The sequence below is a fragment of the Antedon bifida genome, chromosome 10, assembly GCF_963402885.1.
Source record: "Antedon bifida chromosome 10, ecAntBifi1.1, whole genome shotgun sequence".
NCBI classification, from domain to species: Eukaryota; Metazoa; Echinodermata; class Crinoidea; order Comatulida; family Antedonidae; genus Antedon; species Antedon bifida.
The window spans coordinates 11,019,442-11,029,081 of record NC_136235.1 but is presented as its reverse complement, the minus strand read 5'-3'; the positions used below and the strand labels follow the sequence as shown (position 1 = coordinate 11,029,081).

General features: G+C 33.0%; 1 long non-coding RNA gene across 2 annotated transcripts; it reads left to right on the top strand.

The window, feature by feature from the left end:
* Nucleotides 1-263: 263 nt before the first annotated feature.
* LOC144854740 (uncharacterized) lies at nucleotides 264-3,083 on the top strand. Of its 2 annotated transcripts, none has more exons than XR_013614675.1 (6): nucleotides 264-433; nucleotides 1,537-1,580; nucleotides 1,826-1,858; nucleotides 2,124-2,168; nucleotides 2,284-2,316; nucleotides 2,885-3,083. It is a non-coding gene; the product is annotated as an uncharacterized LOC144854740 (long non-coding RNA). The 2 variants fall into 2 exon arrangements; XR_013614674.1 differs by having other exon boundaries at nucleotides 2,121-2,168.
* Nucleotides 3,084-9,640: the final 6,557 nt, after the last annotated feature.

The window sequence follows — 9,640 nt, the reverse complement described above, 5'->3', positions numbered from 1 at the left end:
ATCAAGCTTTGGTAATACACCATAGGTTTGATACAAATATTCTACGAAAAAATGGGATTATTCAATGATTTTTTGATTTTTTCAGGCTGAAATTGTGCAAAATCTGGGACATTCTTCACATCCATGGAAAATGCCCAGGAGTATCTGATGCAGAGCTCGTCAGCAACAACACTGTAGATATAATCCATGGCTGGGCCAACTTCACTGATCTTGCCATTAATCTGTCAGGAAGTGGTTACTTCTTTGAATTCAGCATTGTTTATTCCAACTCATCCACGCTAGAAGGTATCAACTCAACAGAGTTTTCTGTCATTGAGGGTGTTTTCCACATATCAATCGCAGATCAACAGTAAAAGTTTTGGAGAAATTTAATGTTCAGTTTAATCTAATTGAAGATTTTACAACGGATATTGCAGAACATCTGGATTCCAAGGTTGGTGATTTTTTAATTAATTATAAGTCATTTTCAAATTGTCAATGCAGTTCTCTCTCTAATTAACCATCCATCTTCTATTTAATACTGCATTATAATTCAAAAATCACCATCAATTGTAGACTAGTGACGTATCCAATCTAAGAGCAACTTCTTTTTGAAGACTACAGTCCATTTCAAATTTTCAATGCAGGTCTCCCTCTATTTAACCCACTACCTTCTATTAATACTTCCCCCTACCCCAATTTTAAAAGCATCTTCAATTGTAGACTATCGTATCCACTCTAAGAGCAACTTATGTTGAAGACTAGCCAAAAGTACCTACAAGTCACTCCCATAAAAATCCAATTACAGACTACTTTCAAATTTGATTTCATCGGCTGTATAAATCACCTCAAATTAAAGACAACCTCCAGAACAATTGGATAAATATTGGTCAAACAAGGATAAATATAATATTCTAGGCTTTTCCTTAGGCTTTTTGTCTGGCACTTACTTGTTTTGGGTTCAGGCAGTCTTTAATTTCAGTATTTTGCAACTTAATAACAAGTTGTGTTAAAACACTTCTATAAGGGAACATATTAAGTGGATTGTTTTTAATAACAGATAATGATCACAGGAGATCAGGAAAGTGCTAGATATGCACAAGCATGTGATGCGGTATATGCCCAAAATAAAAAGCAGGCAGCAGAGACTTCGAGGCCACAAGAACAGCCAATAGCCAAGGACATATCAACCTTGAAGAATTATAATGCAATTGCTGTAGTTGCGGGTGAAAACGTTTTAAACACGGCACATCTTTTTTTTTTTAAAATAGGCATTGTTGCTGGTACAATGCAAACTTCACTCTCACAAAGCATAAACACCTTAAAAACCAGAATCTCGCCAAAACCTAGATTATCTCAAAATATTTCCTGCCCTTTATATAGTCCGTACAGCTTATTACCCACACAGTACATATCTTTTACTTACCTGTTCTGCCAGTAGGTAATTGAAAAATCAGCAAATTTTGTCAAATTAACAAGTGGCAACACTTGTACAGGTAAGAAGAATAAGAAAACTTAATTTTTTTTAATTAATTATTTTATTGTGTTTTTCTATAGGAGATAACCCAGAAGCCTAGAAGTAGAAATGAATACTTTTACAGGTAAGCTTTAATATAGTTTATAAACAAAGTATGTAAAATGAGAATACTTCTTTTGCTAATAGAAGAGACAATTCCAGAGTGCCATAAAATCAAGACCATATATTTGTTGGTTCTAAACATGGAAAAAAATGTTATGGTAGATCTTAAGTTCTTCAATGCAATCAGTGCAATCAAAGTACTTAATGTACAGATAGATATTAGGAATATATTAAATTGTTAACTTTTCATTTATTATTGATCAGCAGATGAAACTTTTAAAGAAGAAGAAAACATCACAGGTAAGCTTATAAAACATTACTAATAAAAATCTATACCAGCTGGTGCTGAGGTGAGGTGAAATTAAGATTGACTCTTTCTATGAAGTTCTTTTTTAGTGTTAAAATTAATTAATCCATGTCCCATTTTCCATTCCAATCTGTCCCTGTGTCATAAGAAATGTTTAAGAGTTGTGCAACTGTAGATGCCGGAAATGGCACTTATCAGACACAAATTAGATTTTCGTAAACATTACATTCTTAACATTTTATTGTTGTTTATCAGCAGATGATGCTGATAGTCATGGACAACTAGAAATTGCCACAACATCAGGTAAGTCTACTACAATATTAGCAGCAAAACATTTGAAAACACAAATGTACAATGTATCAAGAACGAAAATGTATAAAATATTAATGTTATAAATTGTTTTTGTTTACTACTATAGCAGATGACCTATACAACCATGACGATCTTACAGGTAAGTTTATATTTAAAAAGGTTCGTTCTTCACATGCCAAAGAGCATTCAATTGGTTAAAGAGCAGTGCATATATATGATTAGACTGGGTTCCAGCCCGTAAATAGTAAAGATAAATAATTTGGCACGATAACCTACGTCATTCTTATCGGATGTTTGCGGGCATGCAAATCGATTTCTTCACATATTTCCCCAGTGCGTAAATCTGAGTATTATATTATACGTATAAAACGCCATATGTGCCAAAATTTACGGGCTGGAACCCAGTCTAATATAGGATGGATGTCTGAGGTTGTCATGTGTACCTGTAGGCCTATACTTCTGTATTTAAGCATTTTAATTGGAATATTGTTGAACATTAAAGGGAAAGAGATCAATATAGTGTTATTTTTGAACAAGTACAGTACTACAGTAGTTATAAAATATGGGCCGGTTGTTGGTCGCAAATATTCAATTTCTCGATTCCAAGTGGATAGCTGTTATGTGACATCAAAATAGGACAAATTTAGGACAAATACATCTGTAAGAGATGATAGAATAATTGCATTTTTGTTTTTCTCATTTTGCAGGCAAGAAAGAGGTAGCGAAATTGTTGACATCAAATCCTGGATTCTCAATTCAAAATTGGATAATTATAAGGATGAAAGTTAAGAATGAAAAAATGATGCTGATGAGTTTTTGATTTTAAAAGGTTTGAAAATAGATATAACATAACGTATGTTAACGTTCTGATTGATATACTTGTTTTTAATAGTGTTACCATATCAATTTGTCAGGCTGTTGCACCTAAGGGCGCGTTTATACAACACGCTATTACACGCATATTCAACACGCCTACGAGAATTGTGTTCTATAACATCGAAGAGATTCCGTGTAATGAGATTTTAATTGCAAAAAAGGCTACTTGGCTGAATCCTAACATTTTGTTCATTCCCGGTTGCTGTTATTATTATAAATAATAGTGTAATTTGATATTTGGGCTACAATAGTCTATAGATTATAGCATGGATTAATTAGTTTAAACTAATTGATACATGGTTATATACTACAAGTTGATCAATTTGGAAATGTTTGCAATATTAAAAGTGTAATTTGATATTTGGGCTACAATAGTCTATAGCATGTATTAATTAGTTTAAACTAATTGATTCCGTAAATCTTCTAATTGTAACCCTGGGTTATTATTTTTTGATTGTTTTTTAGGGTGGGTTACTATTAGAAGTGGGGGTGGGGGGGGGGGGGGGAAGGGGGATTACTATTGGAGTAGTGGGTTATTATTACTAATCTTAAATTAGGCACCTGAAAATAGTAAGGCACCTGAAAATAGTAACCCACCCCAACTTTTCCGGTCAGCAAATCATAGAAAAATAATAAAACAGTACGAATAAATAAATTTGTTTGAACTTTATTTTATAAACTCAAAAACACTCAGTCCTCCCGAGATCAACATGCATTATCTCCTTATTTTCAAAATATTGCTGCATAATAAACGACCAGTCTTAATGTCATTTTTTCAATAGTTTTTGTGACTCTAATAATAACCTCCCCCATGGGTTACTAGTAGTAGTAGTGTGTTATTATTATAGATTGACTTATAAGTTGGGTTACTACTAGAAGGGGGGTTACTATTAGAGTGTGGGTTACTATTAGAATTGACGGTACATGGTATAATACAAGCTGATCAATTTGGAAATGTTCACAATATTAAAGTGTAATTTATTAAGTTATTCAGTGATTAAATATTTCAAAGTATTTCAGCTAGAATGTCAATGTTTCTAATTTATTTTTCTTTACATTATGATCATTTATTTATACATAAAAATCATCACATATAAGACAAGAACAATTGTCCTGTAATTGATCCTGCTGGAGATAGATTTCATACATGTTAAAAACGTCAAATGTTTTTAAAAAAATTACCGGTATGAATATGAAAATATGAAGCACAATTAGTGTAGTATGTTCCTTAATAAAATTCTTAAAATTAATACTGTAACAGACTGAAATTAGGAACTATCCAGTGTATGTTAGATTCAATTAATAGTATTCCTAACACAGTACATTACTGTAGCAGCTTTGAGCGTGTAGCCAGATTTCTAATTCTTACATGATTGTACAGTAGATACAAATCATCAATAAAATAATCCAATACTTTTACTGGATTTGGACATCAGATGAATCTAAAGATGTTAAAAACCACATGGACAATTGTTATTTAAATATTTTCAACGTCATGACAATACAAATTACATATTTAGAATATGACATCAACTAAGAACAATATAGCCATAGAAAATGAGAAAAACTGCAACCAGCTGCCCAAGAACATTTACTCCATCAACACATCAGACACTAGGCCTATATGAAAAGGAAAAAGACATTATTAATGTTAACACAACGAGTACCAGACAACATAACTCTTTTGGGATCATTTCAGCCACCAGTTATTGCGGCCGTCAGTTATGCCAGTACATTTTTTTTTTTTATTTATTTTACATGTGCCAATAAGTATGTGTGATTTTTATAAATAAAGTTGTTTTGTTTCCGTTTTGGTTTTATTCTGCAAATTGTGTTTTTTAAATGTTGGAAATTAGTTTATTTATTATTAGTTACCATTACCAATATTAATAATTAATATTCATTTTATCGATAACAGGATTATGGTTTCTGTATCAACTTATAAACTCCAAGTGCATAAGAAATGAAGAAGTACAATTAAAAAAACGGGAAAAATTGTGTTTATGAGATGAGCCTTGTTGTTTGGGGTATCATGTATAATAATGATATGCAGAAATAAGAAAAGACGTAAAAAAAAGAAATATACGAACGATTAATTATTATAATTAATCATTAAAACTAGATGTTAGATTAGTAAAATTTGTTTTGTATTAAGACACATTGATTAGTATTTATCGGCTGTTTAATAATTAATTAATATTTACTATATTCATAAAAACATTGCGCGGCTGATACTTGACTAGATACTAAACTAGTTTAATGGCCATTTAGTTCTGTGTTTATTTATGGCTATTTGGAGGCCTCCTTTTGTTTGGTGCGCATACAAAAGTGGGCCCGATCATCCGTTTAACACCCATACGCGAATCCTGGGCGAATATCTACTAGGCCTATTCTAGGCCTACCTAGCTAGGCTTAGGCTAGGGCCTAGCCTAGGCCTACCAGCTAGCTAGGCTTAGGCTAGGGCCTAGCCTAAGAAAGATAAGCTAAATAGGCCTAGCTAGGCCCCTAGGCTATTTATTTAATTTTGGCCCTAATTAATAGCGATATACAGTACTATGCGGCGACTATAATAGGCTAGGCCTAACCTTTTAGCTTAGCTGACTAGGCCTATGCAACTAGTTTTTAAAATTGGTACCAACTCACCTAGCTCACGCCCAGCCAGGCGGCAAAAGCCGCATCACTTAGACCTAGGCTAGGCCTTCTAGGCCTAGAATAGAAGACACCGACAACAAATTAAAAGACATGCCTCTAGGACCTAGAATTATTTATAAATTTGGTGAAACAGAATTTAACCATTTAATTATTTTGTTTTATATAAATTGTAGGCTTAAGGATTGACAGAAAATAAACTTAGATAGGGGTCAATCGGTTGATTTTACTTCCCTCTTTTTAGTGTAAAATGGCCTTAAGGGTAATATAATAAATTCCCCTTAGCACAGCGATTGTGGTATGAAAACGTTAAGGGGGAAAGACAAAAAGGGTTATATCTGCCATTTTACCTACAAAATAAAAAAAAAGTTTGTATCGTAATTGGAATCATTAACATATATGTTGAAACGCAAAAAAGAATATATTTAGCCGATATTTTGGTTTAAAACGGTTGGAATACCATCTTTCCCACTACACCTGTACAAATCCATTTGCATAACAACGCCGACATACCACCAACGATGATGAGATATAAATTCTTTTCTAAACACGTAACGAAGAGAACTATAATTCCTTTTTTTCTGACATTCAATTGTTAGTCATTCGCGGCGGTCAACGCGCCACACTGTTGAATTTTGATGTTGTTAATCTTTTACATTATATTATCCTAAATTAACCTGACTCTCTAAATATCTCTCTTTCAAAATAAAAGAAAAGCATTTTATATTTATTTTTTTAAAAAAAATAATCCGTAGAGATTCGAACCCCAGCCAGTAGAGCTGAGAGAATTCAATCCAAACGATAGTTACTAGAGCACTACCCGTTATGCCACAATGTACACGAGTAATAAAAGGTGACAATAGTATAGTCTTATACGCGCTTCATATTACGTCATTCTAATCGTTACGTCATAAATTTGCATATTCATGACGTAATTTTGAGGAAACGAATCTAGTTTTAACCTTGCTATTAACCAGAGGGCCGGATAGCTCAGTTGGTAGAGCGTCGTGGAACACGATTATCGTGGGTTCAAACCCCATGCCGGTCGGTGGAAAAGAGTTAAAGCTATGCGAGCTTCTGTGTTTGGGGTTCACAGATTTAAACGTCCCCCTTTCCACCACACATTATGAGGCAATAACATCAAAGCATCTGATGTGTGGTACCCCCAAGGCTGTGAGAGAGCCTTACCGTGCTAGAGGCAAGGGAGCACACCATCATTTTTTTTGGCTTCCCGCCTCTTTCCGATCTCGTAAATTTTATGTTTGGCGCCCTCAATTTTAAGAACACCTAAGTTATGTCAGAAAATTAGGAACAAATAAATAGAAATGTGTAAAGATGCCGATGCCTAGCCTGGCTAGTGTATTCTCTCTATTTATTTAAATACATATGCATTATTGTAATAAATAATTTCACAATTTCTGTGTGAATTATTAACTTTGAACAAACGAACATTATTCCAAACCATGTACTACATTTTACTGTGTTTGATCATGAATAAATGAAATGAATTAAGTGAATAATTGATCGTGAGAAATCAAAACAACTGATACAATGAATTAAATGATGAACAACAGCAGCCATCCAACCAACCCATTGATTGCTACTCCTATACAAATATTGATCAGTTGGTATGCCGTGCGTTATTATGCAAATGAGTTGGTGCAGGTGTAGTGGGGAAGATGGTATTGTTATTCATTGCGGTCAACACGCCACACTGTTGAATGTTGATATTGTTGATTATTCAAATCTTGTAAGAAAAACTATTTCTCCGGGCGGGAACCTAGCAGATCCCCTCATTTAGTTTGAAAGAAATCTCGAAAAGAAATCCATCTGGAAAAGATCTACACACATGTTCTAGCTATTCCAAATCCATTATAAAAATAATACCATTTATAATGCAAATGGCGAATGTAAAAAAAAACAGACGTTAAGGCGAAATCGCAAAATTATATTTGTTGACAAATGTTATGGACATTTTAATTCACGTTCATTCCCCTGATATAGTATAGTTTAAACTACACACTGTTCTAGCTATTCCAAATCCAGTATGAATTATAATACCATTTATAATGCGATGTAGGCCTAGGCCTAAATGGCGAATGTTAAAAAAACAGACGTTAAGGCGAAATAGTAAAATTATATTTGTTGACAAATTTTATTGAAATTTTAATTCACGACTGCTTTAATCTCACTCTTCCCTGATATAGTGTAGTCAAAACTACTATCACACATGTTCTAGCTATTCTAAATTCACTAAAAAATAATAATACCATTTATAATTTGCAATGTAAATGGCGAATGTTAAAAAAACAGACGTTAAGGCGAAATAGTAAAAAGAGCTGTCCCCAATTAAACGAGGGGTTCTACTATAATATAAATGTAGGCCTACACTATAATAGCTTATGAGAAGAAAAATTTACTACACAAATGTTATAATGTAAAAGAAAAATACTAGTATCAAGTTTTTAAAAAAAAATAACTTAGGCGTACTTTTAGTAAAAAAAATGTTGTAAATGTATAGTAGAACCATAGGCATCATATTTTGAAAAATAAAAAATGTCCAAATCATCTAAAATTCTAGTAAATTACCCAATTTTTATACTAAAGATAAATAAATACATATAGAATTATTGTACCAAATTTGAACAAAATTGAAGTTGGTTAAGTATTTTTCCACGATGGTTTTTGAATGATGTTTTTACAGTTTTATTTTATCCAAATAATACTAAATTTCTATCACTAATAAAAATCTAACTTTTCGATATACTGTATTACAATTTTGGAATTAAATACTCTTTTATGAGTGGAACACACTTATGCTATTAGATATTAAAATGTAATGTAACTATTAGTCATTAATTAGATATTACTTAACTTTTTTTCCCCGTTATTTGAAACCTACGCGAAATAATAAGAGAGGACGCTGTTTTACTGGTAATAGATATGGTTATTATGTGTTGTATTCTTCCGCTCGAGTATTCTTTAACCCCACAGACTACATCGCCCAGATAAATAGCGAGGTCCTAAATATTTTTGTATTCTTATATACTATAGGAAAGATGATTCCATTTTGCTAAAGGAACCTTTAGAAATACAATAGCTTTATTTATTTGCAGTTTATTCAACAAGAAACGGAAACTAAATATCTAAATAAATAAAGTATAGACATAATGAATTAAATTAATAAGTACTTTTAGTACGAGAAAATGTATTATCAATGGGCAAAATGTGTAGCATTGATGCCATAAAGAATAAATTGACGAGTATCGGTAAATATGTAGGCTTAGCTCGTGGTTCAGTGTAGCGGAGGAAATTCACTTTAGCTGCGTATCCTTATTACCACAACGCGAGAGAAATTGGCCTAACGGGTAGGCCTAGGACTTGTAGTGTGGGGGGCCTAGAAAGTCAAGCAGAGTGCCTCGGCCAACCTACGTTCCCTAGTAGGTAGAATGTTAATTTAGACCAGGCCATTTTTAAATAGGGCTGTATAGCGGAAATAGTTCTGGTGGTTCTACTTATATTTATTTGTATTAAATGATTTACCAAATCCTATACTTATACTACCTTAACAGAAAAATTAGTAATAAACTAATAATTACTTCTACGGGAAAATATTTTATATCGACGGGGCAAAAAATATCTGCATTCTTAAACAATAAGTTGACGAGTCTCAAGAAGTGTGGGCCTAGGGCCTAGGCCTATCCGTTGTATTGTATTGTATAGCAATACACTTTTTATACTTAGCTAGGCCTAGGCCCCTAGCTAGTAGTTTTTTTATTGGAATGTGGAAGCATGTCTTCGTATCAAATTAGCTTTGGATACAAATTGTTTTTTTAAGGTAAAGTGGTTACAACAATAGAATAGGCCTAGTAGGCCTAATCATATAATAGGCCTAGGCCTAGGCCTAGTATTATCTCTAGGCCTAGGCCTAGGCCTAC